Source organism: Cyprinus carpio, chromosome B8, assembly GCF_018340385.1.
Source record: "Cyprinus carpio isolate SPL01 chromosome B8, ASM1834038v1, whole genome shotgun sequence".
Classification (NCBI taxonomy): Eukaryota; Metazoa; Chordata; class Actinopteri; order Cypriniformes; family Cyprinidae; genus Cyprinus; species Cyprinus carpio.
In genome coordinates this window covers 23,478,394-23,497,725 of record NC_056604.1, presented here as the reverse complement: position 1 = coordinate 23,497,725, position 19,332 = coordinate 23,478,394, and positions in this window count along the sequence as shown.

Here is a 19,332-nt window from a genome sequence, read left to right as displayed (position 1 = left end):
GCAAAATGTAAAGCTGCTCTTTCTTTTACAGACAAAGTAAATTCGGCTTTCAAACTCTAGAAACGAAACAAAACAAAAAAAGTATAGTCTTTATGATGTGTATGCAATAGTTCACTGAGATCACTATATGTCACGAATCAGACCTCTGTGGCTCTCTCCGATGGCCACCGGAGGGCACCCTCACCTGAGTATTAAGATATTACATTCAAACCACTTTCTCACCATGAAAAGAATAGCTAACAAATCTGAATGATCAACAAAATCAAGTAGTGTTTGTGTTTTCATTTTGTCACTTGCATTGTGTCCATTCTCTCAGTGTGGATGTCCTTTGTCCACGTGTGCATTCAGTAGAGACAATTTTCTGCATTCGAGTATGCATATGTTTGTCTCTTTCTGGTGTCATGTGCAGAGAGTCTGTCTTTGTGCATTTCTCATTTCTTGTTTCCCATCTCGGTGATAAGACTGCTGTCCACAGTCTCTGAAATTGGTTTGATCTCTTTGTTTCTCTTTTCCATTGTCCATTCATTTCAATTTGGAAAAGTCCTTCTAGCTGTTGTTGCAGTTTGTGAAGTTCTATCAGGTTCATCCATGCCATTGTGGGTCTCAGAGTTTCTAGATCTTTTAGACTTGGAGTTCTGGATCTTGTAGGTCTGGAAATCTCTCGATTTCTGGTTCTGATGATCACTCTGTTCTTTAAGAAGTCCCTTCTCTTGTGGAAATCCCCTGGCTCCACTGGCCCTGCTGGCCTTCTTGATGTCCTTTTTCTTCTGGAAGTCCCCTGGCTCCACTGGTTTTGCTGGCCTTCTTGTCCTTCAGATGACCGGATCATCTTTCTCCAGGAGGGTACACAATTCTAAACAAACATCTCAATGCTTATACCTGAAATGAGATCAAAAAGAAGAGGTTGCCCCCTCTTTCCCCCACAAAAATCTTTTCACATTCAAAACATCAAAGCCATAAAATTTAATCACAGAATGCAATTAAAGAATTTCTCATTAATTATATTTAAATATTAATCCCATAAAGCCATTTCTCAGAAATTATGAAGAATCACCCCCCTTTTGATAGTAAAGAAATTTCCCTTAAATATATTACTATCATGAAATAATTCCTCCAATTCACATCAGCATCTGCTTGTGACTAAGCTACAGTCATGTTGTTCATGCAGTGCTGTGTCTGGCAAGGTGTGAATGGCTTGTTCCTTATTTCCTTTCAACAGTGCCAACTGGGTTTCTAAACTGCCTATCTTCTTAAGCAAATCACGGTAGCCCATCTTTATTTTGTGTGAGAAGTAACACTGTCTCGCCTTGTGTCCCATCCTTCCACAAGAAAAACAAACAACTTACTGATCTTTTCTACCTTTCTTCAAACAATGCCTTGCTATGTGTCCATCCTTTCCACATGCATGACAGACAAGGCTTTTCATTCTCTCATTGTCTTGACAATGTCTAGCAATGTGACCAGCTTTTCCATATGCATAACAGAGAGTAATACCTTCTGAATTTACTCTTTCTAATCTCTTTGGTCTCTGATGGAAACCATTAGATAATCTAGAACATTCTCTCCTGCTAAAGGCAGCAATTAGATGTCTAGATTCTGAAGCTTTCCTTTGACTTCTTGCATTGAAATGCTGTGTCATTTTGGAAATGATTTGCTCGTATGGTGTATTTACATGCATAGCAATGGCTTCTCGCATGTGTGAACTAATCTGTGCAGTTAATGCAGACTTAAACATGAGGTTTTGTTTAGTTGCATTTGGCAAACCACTGTAACAGCTGAACACTTCCCACAACCTGAATGCAAATGCTAGAGGATGCTCTCCAATTTGCATTGTCACCTCAGTTATCTTTCTCAAGTTAACCAAATGAGTCCCAGCAAGTTTAAGTAGAGAATCTCTCCTTGCACCTTTGTCTGCTCTTTTGTCACAAACTTCCGGTGAAAGAGCACTAGTTAATGAGCGAGGAATGCAGATCAAGTCTACAAGCATCTTCATCTGACACACTATAAACATCCACTACCTTCTCCAGTTTTGACAAAAACTCTACAGGATCCATGTTATCAGGGTCAAAAGTAGCCACTGCTGTAACAAGACTTTGAAAGTCCATAAAAGACAGTTGTCTAACAGCTTGGCCATTTTCATTTCTTTGATCAAGAACTCTTTCATTTCCAGTCTGTCTCGTTTGCACTGGTGCTATTGAGAACCTCACAGAATCATCTGAAGAATTATGTCGTTGACTAAAGGCTTCCTTGCAGTTGTTTTTGTTATATTCAGAAAAGGATTGGGCATGTACCAACTGTCTAGCTGTCCCTTCATACAAACATCTAAATGTTTTCCTCTCTGTTTCGGACTTTGAAATTCCTTTTCTCAATTTCACTATCTGTTCCTTCAAAATTATCTCTTCAGCCTCACAATTTCTCAATGATATGATATAGCTGCTGACTAGAGAATTTAGCAACTTGTTTTCTGTTTACATTTCTTCTAATTTTTTCTTAGTTACTTGTATGAGGCAAAAAGAGCTTGAAGTGCATTAGCAGCTTTTCCCTCTTTGTTTTTAGGCATTTTGGGACAATTTTTGAATTGAGACATAGTCCACTCGTAGGGGTCATCTGCTTTCTCTATCCCATCAAACATTCCTACTGAGATGTGCTTAGCGATGTATTTAACTATCAACTCTTCCATTTTCACAATATTATTGAATTGTGTTCAGCAATTCAATAAGCTTCTTTTCCTTCACTTACTGAACATTATCTAGTTACTTAAAGATACCTGTTAGTCTAATTATTCACAGCTCCTGTGCTTTGGACGCAAATGAATAAAACAGCCACACTATGTTGGGCTTCTAAACAAAATTTTTCTTCTCCGGACATGGCCACACTCCTTCGGGCCTTACACTGCACTATACTAAACTTTTAAAAAATGTAACACTGTTCCATTAGAATTTTAAACAGAATTGTATAGAATAGGCTTAAGACCTCCTCCTGCCAATACTGAATAAACCAAATTCTCATCTGTCCTTAAAAAATTTTTTTTCTAGATTTTTTTATTTTAAATGAGGGGGTTCCCTGACAAAAACAACATACTGTAGAAGAAAGAAACCGCTTTTCTTACCTTTACCTGCTTTTTTGGGGGGAATTCCCTCGCTGGGTGGCTCGTCAAAGTAAGAAAAAATATGGGGGCATCAAATATCTTTGATGAAGAATAACTTTTATTACAGAGTAGCAGTGAAAAAGTACAAACAGCACTTCGGATTTAGCGGAGTCAGAATGAACCCAGAACATCCTAAGTTCAAACCTTTTATACATTTTCAGTTTACTACCCTTTATGTAAATGAAGTTGCTCCTGTTGTAACACCTGTAGTCTGTATGCTAATTAAGTTCTGACACCCCTTTGTCTGAGGTGGTTCTCAGTGTCCCACACCTGTCCCATTCTACAACTGGTCACCATTTACTCAGGATATGATCATCCCAAATGGTCTACAAACAACATAACTGTTGACTTTCTACTTCTATATAATAATTAAGCCATTTTGGGAAATAAGCATGATCAAACATATTGTGGAGTGGAAGCTGGGTCGAGGCAGACTATAATTTCTTAGACTTATCTTGAGCGACACAGTCAATCTAGATTCTTCCACATCATTTTTGTTACTCACTGCACCCAGGCAGAAACTCTCTTCACTCATTTCTTTTTCCATCACTTGTCTCATAGTTTTTTATTTGCACATTCTCGCCCAGTGTCCTTTTCTTTTGCACTTTCTGCATTCAGTGTCTGCCACTTGGCATTTTATGATGTTGTTGTGTCTCATTTTACCACACTTGCCACATTCATTTGCTGTATCCTTACTTCTTTTCTCACTGCCCCTTGTGTGTTTCTCTTTTGTTTCTGATCATTTTGGCTTTCCCCAAATTCACAGTTCTGAACACGTATGAGGCTACAAACTGTTGTTTTTTTGGTGTCTATGACAGAAGTGCCACATTGATGGCATCTGCCAAACAGCTCCATCAAATTTGATTCATTGACTATCCATTTTCTTCCTTTGCCTTTATTGTTGACTTCATCTTCTTCTGTTGTTGGAGTTGATGTTGAAGTGGAGCTTAAGGGAGCAAAACTTAGGTCTTTCTTGTCACTTGGGGGTACCCAGGGAAAGCATACTGACATCCAAACTAAGCTGTTCTGTTATGGTTTCCATTTGTGTTGGTCCATCCTATGTAAAGCACAGAAATTATTATAGTTTTACATCTTACATGAATTACAATGAACAACTATAAGTTGTGTAAGTATCTAAAGACATGTAAAGGTCCCGAAGCCCGATGGCACCCTCCGGTTCTGTAATGACTACTGTCGCCTAAACGAGGTCTCGGAGTTCGACGGCTATCCAATGCCCAGAGTGGATGAACTTCTTGACCGACTCGGGAGGGCCCGGTATATTTCCACCCTAGACCTGACAAAGGGGTACTGGCAAGTCGGACTCACAGAGGAGGCCAAGCCCAAGACCACCTTCTCCACCCCAAGTGGACACTGGCAATACCAATACTGGACATCCTTCTGCGGCCCCATCAAGCCTACACGGCCGCCTACCTGGACGATGTCGTCGTCCACTCCGAGCGGTGGGAGGACCACCTTGAACGGCTCCGGAGGGTGCTAGGAGAGCTTCGGAGGGCTGGACTCACTGCCAACCCCCGGAAGTATCACCTCGCCCGTACCGAGGCCAAGTATCTGGGGTTCCAGGTGGGCCGCGGCCTGATTAAACCCCAGCAGAAGAAGGTAACAGCTATCCTCTCCGCTCCACGTCCCAGCTCCAAGACGCAGGTACGGGCTTTTCTGGTGTTGTTAGGGTATTACCGTTGTTTTATCCCTAACTTCTCCTCCTTAGCTGCCCCCCTGACAGACTTAACCAGAAAGGGGCAACCGGAGAAGCCATCCTAGGGCCCTGCAGAAGAGGAGGCGTTCCGTCGGATCAAGGCAGCCCTCACGTCGGAGCCAGTCCTGTGGGCCCCGGACTTTAACTGCCCCTCTCTGTTGCAGACGGATGCCTCGGACACAGGATTGGGAGCCGTCCTCTCCCAGGTACAGGACGGCGAGGAACATCCCGTAATCTACATCAGCCAGAAGCTGATCCCCGCGGAACAGCGCTATGCCACAGTGGAGAGGGAGGCGTTGGCCATCAAGTGGGCAGTCCTGGAGCTAAGGTATTATCTATTGGGAAGGAAATTTACCTTGATTACTGACCATGCCCCCCTGTAGTGGATGGCCCGGGCGAAAGACACCAACGCCCGGGTAACTCGGTGGTTCCTAGCGCTCCAGGACTTCCACTTCAGCGTGCAACACCGAGCCGGGACGGCCAACGCCGACGGACTCACCAGGATTTGGTCAGCTTTCGCAAGTCTGTCAGGGCACACTCCCCACCCACCCCCATCTCCCCATTGTACAAGAGGATCAGGACAACGCTTGGGGGGGGGGAGTGTGACGCGTGTCCCGATGCCTCATCAGCATCGCCCTGGAAACGCACGAGGAGCACCTGGAAACCTCATCACCGACAATCAAGCGGCAGCTACATAAGCCGCCGCCACTGACACACAAGGGAGTGATCACTCCAGAAGACTGGATGCTAACGCTGTTCTTCGTGTTCCACTACAGAGAGCTCATGACCGATCAGCACCCCACGCACGGACACGCCGCCCCTGGAACACCACCCCGATCAGCGCACCAGCACTTCCCACTTCCTACCACTAAAGTTTGCTCTGTTCTAATAAATCCACCCTCCGGGGCCTTATTTTGCACTCCTCGCTGTCGTGTGATTCTTCACCCCGTTACAATATATATATATATATATATACAGTGGTGTAACTTTGATTAGAAAAGTGGTGGGGACACCACACAACTCATTTTGCTAGTTTTTTTAATAACCTAATTTACTTGGGGACTGGGTTTAGAGTTTTCAAAAATACATCGATGTACCGGGGCAGCGTCAGAGAATTTTGTACGCAGGTGATGAGGGATGCTAGATCATTGATAGGGGGAGCTGGGCAATTCAGAGCTCCAGACTCATTCTTCCCACTGGTCGATCTTTTGCGACTAACTTTCTGCTTTCACTTTCAATTTCGCGATCTTGTAAGGTTTTAAAAATAAAAGATAATTGTCTGTTTTGATTACATCTATACACTTTTCACCCTTTAAGACAAAAAAAAAAGATGGATTCATTGTTATTTTTAATTAAAAATTCAATAATAAAACAGTAAGATTCAATGACCAAAAATAATTTTTTCTAACTATTAGATTGTGTTTTATTAAAGTCTACACCTACCCCCAACCTTAAACCTACCCTTACAGTAATGCAGACACATTAAATGTTGTTCAGCATGAGAAAAAGGATGCAATATTGATGTGTGCATGCAGAGTAAACCCTGGTAGGAAAATCTGATGGATAGGAAAAAATGTCAGGACACCGGTGCTTTGAGGCAATTGCTTTATGCGCGAGCTTGAGCGCGGAATAGGCTCTAGCCTAATACGCCTGCCTATATATTAAAGTATGTTTATTATTATATTAATCAATTTAATATAATGTGCGACCAGTTGACTAGAAAAATCTTTAGTAAAGGGCAGGCCTACTTAGCACAAGGAAGCGCTCCATTTTTAAAATAAAATGCTAATGACTATGAAAAGTGTGACAGCTGCAAATCACGTCGTTATTGCACTGCATGAGTTATGCATGCTTAAGGAGTTCAATTACTTTCAAAAAGTGGTAGGGACAATATCGACCCTGGCAAAAAGTGGTGGGGACAAGTTCCACCCGGCCCACCCGCAAATTACGCCAATGTATATATATATATATATATATATATACAGTCCCTGACAAAAGTCTTGTCACTTATCTATTTTGTAGAAACACCTGCTATTAACCTGACTTTTAATTAATTAATTGGTGTTAGAAATAGCTCATATGAAAAGCTAAAACCCTCCTAAATGATGTTTGATGCACTGAAATAAATTAGTTTCACTGAAAAAAGATTTATCATTTAGAAAGACAGAAAGGTCAAATTTTGGCAAGACAAAAGTTTTGTCGCCTATATAGAAATTGAACAAATTTACTGCAAATACAAAATATGTCAGCAAATTAAGTAGTGGTGCTGTGAGATCCAAATTTAATATCTTGTATGACTTCCATGAGCTTGGAAGACTGCATCCATGCGGTTTGGCAAGGATTCATACAATTTATTGATGAAGTCATCAGGAATAGCAAATAAAGCAGTCTTGCATGCCTCCCAGAGTTCATCAATATTCTTTGGTTTCGTCTTCCATGCTTCCTCTTTCATCCTACCCCACATATGCTCAATGATGTTCATGTCTGGTGACTGGGCTGGCCAATCCTGGAGCATCTTGATCTTCTTCGCCTTGAGGAACTTTGATGTGGAGATGGAAGTATGCAATGGAGCACCATCCTGCTGCAGAATTTGGCCTTTTTTATGGTTGGGAATATAAGAGGTAGCTAAGATTTCTTGGTATTTTAGACTATTGATGTTGCCTTCCACCCTGCAGATCTCTCGCACACCCCCATACTGGATTTAACCCCAGACCATGATTTTTCCACCACCAAACTTCACTGTTTTCTGGGTGAATCTCGGATCCATGCGGGCTCCAGTAGGTCTCCTGCAATATCTGCGGCGACTGTGGTGTAATTCAACAAAAGATTTATCTGAAAAATCCAACTTCTGCCACTTTTCCAGCGTCCATCCTTTTAGCAGGCTGTGGGCCTTGGCAAATGCCACACGGTTTTTCAATTTTCTTTTGTTTAGTGCTGGCTTCTGGGTACTGATTCGACTATGGAGGCCATTTCGAGACAGAATCCGACAAACTGTTCTGGTTGACACAGGGACTTCAGGTGACCAGGTCTTGTGGAGCTCTGCTGCAGTGGAAAATGGGCTGGCCTTGGATTTTCGAGCCAACAAATGGTCCTCTCGAGCAGTTGTCTTGTGGGGTCTGCCTGACCTGGGCTTGTCAAAAACGTCTCCAGTGTCTTCAAATGTTTTTTTTTATCCTCTGTACTTGAGGCTGAGACACATTGAAGGTGTCTGCCACATCAGCAGTGGATCTGGTCTTCAGCCTCTTGATAATCAAAACTTTAGTCTCAGGGTGAATCTTAGGCATGTTTGCAGAGGTCTAGTTGCAGTTGATGTGAAGGTCTAGTGTACTGGGTTTGTTTTTATACACACCTGAGACCTTATTGATCCATTATTAGTCACAGGTGAAGCTCATATGACAAGGCGACAACACTTATGTCTTTGCAAAAATTGACTCAATGGGCTTTACCAAGCTGTGAATATTAGAATACTTTTTGACAGTTTCATTTGCACTGAAACATTATTACAAAAGCTGTTGGGATTAAAATGAGCCATTTCTTGTAAAAAAAAAAAATCTTGATTAGAAATATATTTCAGCGGCACTTCAGGTCAATTTGTACACAAGCGACAAGAAAGACTTTTGTCAGGGACTGTATATATATATATATATATATATATATATATATATATATATTAGATAACATAACTGTGCCATAGCAACAGCCAACCTTTTCCATTGAAGGCATTAATTTAGTAGTTGTTGATTACTCTTTTCTATCTTTTGTTAATAAAATCTATTTTATTACACTTGTGTCTTCCTTGTGTTGATAATACAGTAAGAAGTTATACAAGTTAGATATCCCACCAATCTTTCTTATCTGCTGTACTCATAATGTAATCTCCAAAAATAATAATGTCATCATCAATGATGAATACCCATCACAAGGATGCGCTGTTTCTGCGTGTATTTACTGTAGCTTTGATTTGAAAGAAAACAGCGCATCATTGTGTTACTTGGCAGTCTATGGGACAGTCACAGGCAGGGCCGTGGGAAGAGGTTTTAAGTTGGGGGTGCTGTAGTGGGAGGTGCATTTTTTTGCGTGTCAGGTGGACACCTCTTAATAATGTCTAAGTCTAATAACAAAGTAAACACACACTAATAAGAATTAAACATATTTATACCAATCTTGTAACCAGACTCCGTTTGCACATAGCAGACACGTACAAATAGCCAAGATAGTTTAAACAGCTCAAAAGGTTGTCGCGCACAGCGGACGTCTTCGGCCTTGACGTTCAACGTGAGGTCAGTTAACAATGATGCATTCTGGCTGACCTCCCAGGGCGAGTTTTTTAAGGCGACCTTATTTAGAATGTGTCACTTTATGGTTTCCATGGTGACGCGTCATTGCTTGTCACGTGACACACCGCAACAACAACAGAGCTGAATGAATGATGATCTGCTTTTATGTCATTTTTTTTTCCTTTTTATTCAAAATATTCACAAATTTGTTAGATATGGCATGAAATATCTGATATTCCGATTGTCAAATATATGCAAGTGGAAGTGTTTAAAAACACCTTTTTAACGATCGCGTTAGTTGAGCTGTATGCGGGATGGCATCTTAGTTTGTGCCGCAGACGCAGTTCAGAGAATCGGATCTGTTGGATTTACAACACGTGAATTCATCCACTTCTCCCGAAATACATAAAAGTAAGTGGCTGGTGAACTGGGAGAAGAATAGAGTAAACTTTAAAGTTACTTACACATGTGTATCTGATATGAATAAAACAACGTGTCTAATTATAATGGAAAGGATTATTATTGCCTCTTCCTTTGACATCAGTGTGTATTTTACAAAACTCTAAATGTATTGTTTTTTTAGTACTTATATGTCTGAAACCTAAAATAAACATTATGTGGTTGAAAACACTGAAAAGTTGTGATATATGACAGCTCTGAACCTATGCTCTGAACTCGCCTCTCTCTGGCTCAGCGCCAGCCAACACGTGAAAGCACATTTGAATTTAGCAGTTGATCACGTCATGCACTGGGACCAGCCTAGACTGATCACACCGGTGTGATCGTACGTACGTGCGAAAGGGTCAATAATTATTTAGTTGTGCTCAAAACCTCCTCGTGCATAAACTTCTTAGGTTAATAACAAACAGGAGGATTTTAAACATGTTTTAATACGTTTATGTATTTATTTTTTTGCATCTGTCAGAGAGTGCTGTAATGTCTGCATTTTCCAACGGGGGTGCTGCAGCACATGCAGCACCCCTACTTCCCACGGCCATGGTCACAGGCCTCCCGGTTTTCATCTAAAATATCTTAAATTGTGTTCCGAAGACGAACAAAGCTTTCACGGGTTTGGAACGACATGGGGGTAAGTGATTAATGACAAAATTTTCTTTTTTTCAGGTGGAGTATCCCTTTAAACTTCGAAATTGCTAGTTATCTTTCTTTTCTGCTCAAGATGAGAACGTTTTGATTATTGTTGTTTTTAGATAATGCTTTTAAGTAAGCTAAAATATTAAAATAGTATAGACTTCAGGAGGAAAACCCTGAAAAGAAACAGTATTTTTTTTTGTCACATGGCCTCGCATCTAAATGTAAAAATGCAATACATGTAAAAATATGCCACACACACACACACACACACACACACATATATATATATATATATATATATATTATTTTTTTTTTTTTGGTTGGACCTCTGCTTGGAAGAAAATATAGAGGGCCGTGCCTTGGAACTTTAATTTAATACCCCTGACTTATTTAATGAAGAAATACTTAATTTGTATAGTTTTATAATATCTGTGCACATATTTCCTTGTGTGTCATGGTAGATCGGACCCTTATTATAGAATTTAATTACAAAAAAAATGTTTTGAACATGTTCATGGAATAAAACCTAGCCTATAAATAACAGGCTGGATGTACAATAACCTTACACCTCCTTTATTTTTATTTTTTTTTAGGAATATATATTTTGTCTATAGCCTATAAAACAGCTTTGTAAATAGAAGATTTCAGTACATGAGGATTCTGAATGGGATTTTTTTTTTAGTGAGCCATTAAATGATTTGAGACTCAACTCAGACTCCAGCGATAAAGACTTCAGACTTGACTTGGACTCCAAGTTTAAGACTTGTGAGCATCTGGTGTAATGCAGGATATTCAAGGCAACCTGAAGGTTTTCATAGTTGCTGTTTTTCGTGTGAAAAATGTCCACCTAACAGCTATGTGAATTTTTCTCGTAAGTACCTTAGGCAGCAGACACTGACAACTTGGGATTTAAAGGGATAGTTCACCCAAAAATGGAAATGATTTTTAAGAATGTTAGTAACCAAATAATTTTGGTTCCTATTATTATTATTATTATTATTATTATTATTATTATTATTTTATTTTTCCAGTTGTATTTTTATCCATACAATGAAATTCAGAGGAAATTGTTTGGTAACCAGTTACCAACATTCTTCAAAATATCTTAATTTATGTTCCTCAGAAGAAGTCATACAGGCTTGGAATGACATGAGGCTGAGTAAATGACAAGAGTTTTCATTTTTGTTTAGGACTATCCCTTTAAGCTTTTTCAGTTCACAATACTTTACTGTAGTGTTACAATTATTGCAATACTGCTACTAAACATTCATATTGTTTAATTGTTTTTCAGGAGACCCCTATATCTGTTTTCTATGTCCAGAGAGTGAATGGTCTGATGAGGGCAACACGACATGTAAGACACGTTCTGTTGTCTATCCTCAGTTCACAGAAATCCCCTCCATCATTGTCATGTTTTCTGCTGCATGCCTAATTATTCTCCTTATTGCCAAATTTTGCCTTTTTGCTTACAATTACGATACACCAGTGGTAAAGTCTGCTGGTGGAAACATGTGTTTCCTTATGTTGGCCAGTTTGATTTTGTCTAGCATAAGTGTGTTCTTTTTCTTTGGAAATCCCACATCTGTATTTTGCCTTCTGAGAAATGGCATATTTGTTTTTATTTTTACTGTCTGTATTTCCTGTTTGACTGTCTGTTCCTTTCAAATTATTTGTGTTTTTAAAATGGCTGCTCAGTTCCCTAAGGTGTACAGTCTTTGGTTAAAACACAATGGCCAGTGGCTCTTCATTGCATTTTCTTCTTTCCTTCATTTAATTTTTGTGTGGTATGGATGACTGTCAATCCTGTCAAGATCATTGCTGACTCATGGTCTTTTAAAGACCAAATTATGCTCACTTGTGAAAGGGGGAATGCTATAACCTTAACCATAGTTGTGTTTTTAAGTTTTTGGTTCTTGGTTTCCTGTGTCTCTTGTTTTCGTATATGAGAAGAGATTTGCCCAAAAATTACAATGAGGCCAAATCAATAACATTCAGTCTCATTTTGTACTATCTGACCTGGATTGCATATTTCACAGCATACCTCATTATCAAAAGTAAAAACATGGTAATTTTTAATGCAATGGCCCAGGTATCCAACATAAACTGAATTTTCTTCAGTTATTTCATGCCAAAATCTTACATCATAATATTCCTACCACAAAAAAAAAAAAAAAAAAAAAAAAAAAACATCAAACTATCTATTCTAAATCTATTCAGAATTACACCCTAACCATTAGTAGGACTTTGACATTAATATTTGTGTATAGAAAGTTAACCCTTAAACTGTGTTTAGGTCTATTATGTTACCACGGTCTAAAAGAAACACAAGTAGAGAAAACATGTAGGCAAAGTAGAGACTAGAGATTTATTCTGAGGTTCAATCTGCATTAAGAAACTATGTGATTTTTGAGATTTATACTTATAATTGTCGGGTCTCGTGTCTGATCACCTGCATCCTTGCGGTCTCTTTTGATTTTGTGTTGTTGTGTTGTGGCCTTGTTTTGACAGCTTGCCACGTGCTCATTGTCAGCGTGGTTGTGTCTCCACCCTCCTTGTTTCACTGCTCATTAGCTCATCTTCTCTCACATCGGGTTCTTGTTTATCTTCTTCTTATAGTTCCCCTGTGTTTTGCTGTCTTTTGTCAGACTGTTGTTCTGACTGCTAGTATCGTGATTGTTACTGCACCTCTCTGTGCGCTCAGCTACCCGTGGGCTCTTTCTCAGCATTCAGCCTCTGGGTGGATTATTCTGCCCCTCGCTCGGATTAACATGCTGCCTAGCTGGCCTCATCTCCACTGCCACGGTCGCAGCTTCTGCCAGCCTGTGCTACCCACCCGGGTAGTAGGAGATTCTTCATTCTCACGAACCATCCAGTGAAGTGCTCTATTCTGTCAATTAAGCCTAAATTGTACTCACATCTCAATCCAGTCTATTTCCTGACTATAATGTAATGTAAATACAAAGGCTTCTTTTTAAACTTTTAATAAAGAACATTTTCTTTAAAGAACTTCAATAATTAGTGTCCACATAATCCATATAGATTTGTGAAGTGTGGATCATCTATCTTGTACAGGGCATGCATGTTTATTATGCAAGTTGATATTCCAGCATATTTTTTCCAATTAAAAACTACATCAGTCTTAATAACGACTACTGTATTAATTTTGTTTTTTGGCATTTATAAGTAATATATAATTATTAATGTTACCTACGTCAATTCTGGGAAGCCTGAGTGGGTAAAGTGAATGTACAACATGGGCCATACATATACTGGCTGCAGTCTTTGGCAATGTTTAACTGATTCTTACAGTTTTCTTTGATTTCAATGCATACACCATTAACATATTTAACTTTATCTAACAGCAATTATCTATTCCTTTGTAAAACAGCACATTTCAATAAAGACAGTTAGATCTCAATAAAGGCCTTTCATTTGTGTCTTAAGTTCTGTAACATTACTATCAAACACAACACATTCACATTTTAAAGTATATTCAAATCAAATATCCTGTATTTCACATCACCATAACATTCATGAAACAATTCATCTAATTTTTAGACTGTCTTCTCGTTTTTACAGGTATGTCTCAATTTTCGCTCTAACTCGTATATATGCACCGCCATTTTGGCTCTACATAACTTCAAGTTGCAAACACACATTTAACTAATTTAAACGTTCTCATCCAATAACAAACAACTTTATAAACGCTTTCAAATCCATGAACTCTATTATCAAGTATATTTTGTCACATTTCACTTTGCATATTTGTCCCTTTCATGTCTGATAAATCGAGCGCAGCAATAGTTCAGTTAGGCCACATTGGCATACAGTCAGTTCCAACTGGTTTTTGAAATTTTGTTCACCTGTAGAATAATAAAAAGTGATGCTGTGAGACACAATACTGGCTGCAGTCTTAAGCAGTTTAACTGATTATGACACACCCAGTGCAAAACCATGAATCGATAGTGCTAATGCAATGCAATGCTTATTTAATTAGCTCATTCTCAGGTGAAATCACTGCTTGTGTTGATACATCTCCCTCCTGAGCTGCTGGAGCATAAACTGAACCTCCGGTTTTCATTCTTCAGCAGGAGCAAGGAACCTCCTCCTTTATAATCACTGTGTAAATGCAGTCACACACCAGCCACAACACACAGACACAAATACTGATGAATATGAACCATTTCTTATAATACGTGTACATGAATTCAATTAGAAAAGAAAAGTTATGTGTGTTCATTCATTTATAAATCTAAACAGATTAACACAGACATTGAAAGGCAACATTACATTCACCTGATATTAGTTTTTAAAACTGCAACAATTTTTGGATCGTCTGAACTGTTTGATTACATTTGTGCTAATGTTTCAGACAATTTTATAAACAATGCTTAAACATGTATGTGTCTTTCAAAACTTTTATAATTCTGTATGTTAATGCGAACAGTAGTTGTAATTAATTGTTAATTTTTTTTTTTTTTTTTTTTTTTTTACAGCAATTTATTTACAGACCACACAAATGTGCACACACATTGAAGAATACATTTCTGTGGTAACAACTATATATGTGCATTGTGAGTTTTGCACAAGAGGAATAAAAACAAAATCAGAATTCATGATGTTATATTTCATCTGTAACACTGTAAGATGCTAGATTTGTAAATGATTATAATCCATGTTTGACACACTATTTTTATATTTATATAAACATTTGCCATTACAAAATTTATATTTTGTTTCTAACAGAATTAGCCCATTTTAGTGATGAACTGGAAAAAAAATGTCACTGATTTATATTAATGGGATGGATATAAATCATAAATTCCTATTAAATAGCTTGGATGATCTCAAAGCTCTACAAGTGACAAAGCTGGCATTAGTTTAATCCCACATATTCAACACCACTCATATCAGTTTAATTGCTATTGTAAGACGGACAGTTGTGTATGAGTCATCAGAAAGAGACTGTCACAGTCATTCTAATTCACATGATGAAAATGGCTAAAATCTAAGCAATTAATTTCTTAAAGCCACAGGTATGGGTTTCAAATTAACATATAGGGTAGAGTTGGGGGAAAGCCCCCTTGGGGTAAAAATCCCCCCTACTGTTTGTCCCAAAATAACCACTAGATAAAGTCAAGATAATTTAAAGAGTTTAGATGCAAAAGCCTCTAAGTGCCGGCTGAAATTTTCTTCTAAAATTAGCATTTTTATCAGTCTCCTTTGTTTAGATTCAGAAATTTTACTTTAATGGCAATGTATAGGTCATTTTCTATGCCATTGAAGTGAAATAACTGAACATAAATATAGGAGCCTGATAAAAAAAAAAAATGCTGTTTAGAAAAAAAATTCAGATGGCACTTAGAGGCTTTTGCATCTGAATTCTTCATTTTTTTTTGTTGGAACTTTGGACTTTGCTGCCAAGAGTGATGTAGAAGTATTCATTCAAGTATGATGAAGCTTACACTGGTGATGTACTGTAGCCTACCTGAGAGAAAACTGATTTAACCAATAAGTGATCTTATTTTCAGCAGTAAGAATAAAATGTGTTTTAAAGCTTTTTGTTCTGTAGAACATCACAGTTACAGTATATATGATGTTAGTATGGTATGTAGATAGGTGTTATTTAAGAAAATTTTTATTATATTTTAGAATGACAATTCTTTTTTCAAACCTAGTCTGTAGGTTAAACGCCCCCACAGGGGTCATGGCTGAAGTTACTGTGCCCTGAACAACAAATCCTTTATTTTCCCATTAAATGCATTCTAACTAGGTGGTTGAATAAAAATATTTGGACTTTATATTTAAAAATTACCTTAAGTTGGCATTAGATAGCAAGTTATCTAGCCAGTTACATCACATTAGCCACAGGCCCCGCCCACGAATGTAGACATACACTGCTGTTATAACATAGAACTGCCCTGGGCGAGTTCACAGCGAGTTCACAATCCGCCATTGCTGCACTGATGAGAATGTCTCCCAAGCACTTTAGCTGTTCTGTAGCTTGATGTATGAATCCACACAGCTCTCTCTTTACTCCTGAAATTTGAGCAGATGAAGACAAGGTGGATTAATTTTGTTTGAGAGGAAAATGCTCCCTCAACTCTACCAAAATCCGTTTATGTCTGCGCAAATCATTTTACACTGGACTGCTTTGTGAGTGATGGTCAGTATAAAGCAGGTTTTCCACAAAAGTTGCTCCTGAAGGATGGAGCAGTGCCAGCTGTTCTTGATCCAGCTACACCTCCAGAAGTAGTAAGTACCATGCGTTAGTTTTCCAAAATGCCTTTCTGAAAGAGTTTCTTGGCACTTTGTAAGGCTAAAGTTGCTAAAGCTACTATTGTCTGTCTGTTTTCACTGATGCTGCCTTCACGTGCTACCAGAATGATCGTCAATAGGAATGTGGGAGTTAAAACTGCATATGAAAGCAATGTGAAGTCGACCGTTGGAATTAGTCGAGCTCATTATCACAAGTGGGACTTATAAAGTTTGTATGGCACCATGAGTTATTTTTATTGTGCTGTGCACCCATCTGTGTAATTCATAAAGTGCATTTTTTTATGCACAGTACAGTCAGATGACTGACTTTTAAACTGAGTGCGTTTTCTGTAAAGATAACAGGCCTGTACTAATAGTGGAGTTTTTTTTTGCAAAGGCTAGCAATAGAGACTGCTGCAGAGCTTGAGCTCTTGAAGCTCTGCCCTCTTCTCCACGAGCACGAGCTCATTTGCATTTAAAGGGAAAGAGAAAAATGGCACGTTTTGGCTCATACCCTAAAAGTGGCAATTTTATACAAGCTATATATATATATATATATATATATATATATATATATAAAGGTACTTTAAGCTAAAACGTCACACACACTCTTTGGGGACATCAGAGACTTATTTTACATCTTGTTAAAAGGGTCATAATAGATCCCCTTTAAGACAGTTTTTTTCTAAATTGCACTAAACTGTAAGAGTTAATGGAAATGTTAGCAAAACATTATAAGAACATTTTTGTTGGAATGAAGCTGGGATGAAGTCAGTGTGTATACAACATGTAGTCACTGTTCATTCCAGGGATTTCCAACCCTGTTCCTGGAGAGCTTGCATCCTGAAGACTTCAGATCAACCCCTGCTCCAACACACCTGCCTGTAATTATCAAGTAACCCCGAACACCTTGATTAGCTGGTTCAGGTGTGTTTGATTGGGGTTGGAGCTGAAATCTGTAGGATGGTAGCTTTCCTGGAATAGGGCTGGAGACCCCTGGTTTATTCCTTATGCATGTCTTTTGACTTAATGTTCTCTTCAGTTCTCTTTAATGATCAAACAAGTATTGAGGCAAACATCCAACTAAACCATTATTAACATTTCCAGAAGAACATTTGTTCATGACTTTGAAAGAACCTTGTCAGAATAGCTAATACTAGTATTACTGTACAATAATTACAGTTTTTTTGCATTATTGTAAGGGGTAGGATAAGGTTTGCGGTAGGTGTGGTTATTAATAAAACAAAATGTATTTTATTGTTAACTTCCGGTTTTAGCTTTATTCCTTCTAGCCACTCTCCTAATTAAAAAAATAATAAATAATAATAAAAATAAATACCTCCTGATATTTTAATAACAATCACAAAAGATAAAAAAATAATAAAAAGCATATTCCGTTTCCTTTTTAAACTTGGACAGGTTCAATTTGAGCAGACGCCATTTTGAGCAGATGACCATCACTGTCATCGTCAGAGTGCATCTGGCTCATATTCACAATCTCAACCATATTCTCAAAACTACGTTTTCAACATCTTCAAAAACAACATTTTGATTCATTCACCAAATCTACCATCAAATGACAGTGACACAGTGGCACATTTTATTGTGCCACTGTGTCACTACATACAGTAACTGCTCTGCAGTAAAGCCATTAAAGCTGGTTCGATTTTTGCAGATGATATTGTTTTATCCCTGTGGTAATGGGTGAAACATCACATCGTCATTGTCTATAAAACAGTGCCACTGAGGAATAACTGTGAATTGGACTTTTTGAGTCATCAGATAGGTCAGGGTTTGTAATTGATGCATTGAGGAAACAATTGAATCCACCTTTATATTTTAGATAGTCTTCAGGGTCACCAGCAACAGGTTGAATGGTATGCCTAATCTTATTTATCTTATTATTATTATTATTATTAATAATAGTAATAATAATAATAAAAATAAACTGGCAGAACTGCTCACACATAGCCACTGACTCTGTAGGACATACACATTTCCACTGCATGGTACGACATGGTACGGTTCACTTTTGGGGGGGTTCCACTGGGTACAGTACCTGGTACTTTTTTCAGTACCACCTCAGTTGGGGTTCCAAGTGAACCATACCGTTACTAAAACGTGATGTGTAAATTCTGCTGATCACGGATCGGCTGGAGAAAATCGTCACTATCTGTGTCACTAAACTTGCGACACAAGACACAACAAACCTGCTAGATTTAAATCAGCACAGCCAGCGAAGGATCGAACACAACCATTTTGAATGAGTGCAACTTTTTTTAACAACCAAAAAATGGCTGTTTCGTTGTCTGTTGAGGAAGTACAGATGTTCCTCTTGTTGAAAGCAGAGGAGTAGATCCAGCGAGAGCTTGATGGGGCGACACATAATAAAAAAAGGTTTTCAGGAGATGCGGCAGTAGAGGCGGCGCAACTATAATGACGTGAATAATCCCTCCCACTCCTTGTTCAAGCTCTTGTTCTGTCCAGGCTGGACTATTGCAATGCTCTCTTGGCAGGTCTTCCAGCCAAGTCTATCAAACCTCTACAATTAATCCAAAATGGCGCTGCAAGATCAATCTTTAATGAGCTGAAATGAATGCATGTCACACCTCTGTTTATCAGTTTGCACAGGCTACCAGTGGCAGCTAACATAAAATTCAAGGCATTAATGTTTGCCTACAAAACCACCACTGGCTCTGCACCCCTTTACTTAAATTCATTACTTCAGATGTATGTGCCCTCTAGAAGCTTGCGTTCTGCAGGTGAATTACATTTTTGTGCCATCTCAAAGAGGCACAAATTCACTTTCAATGACTTTTTCATTAAATGTTCCCTCCTGGTGG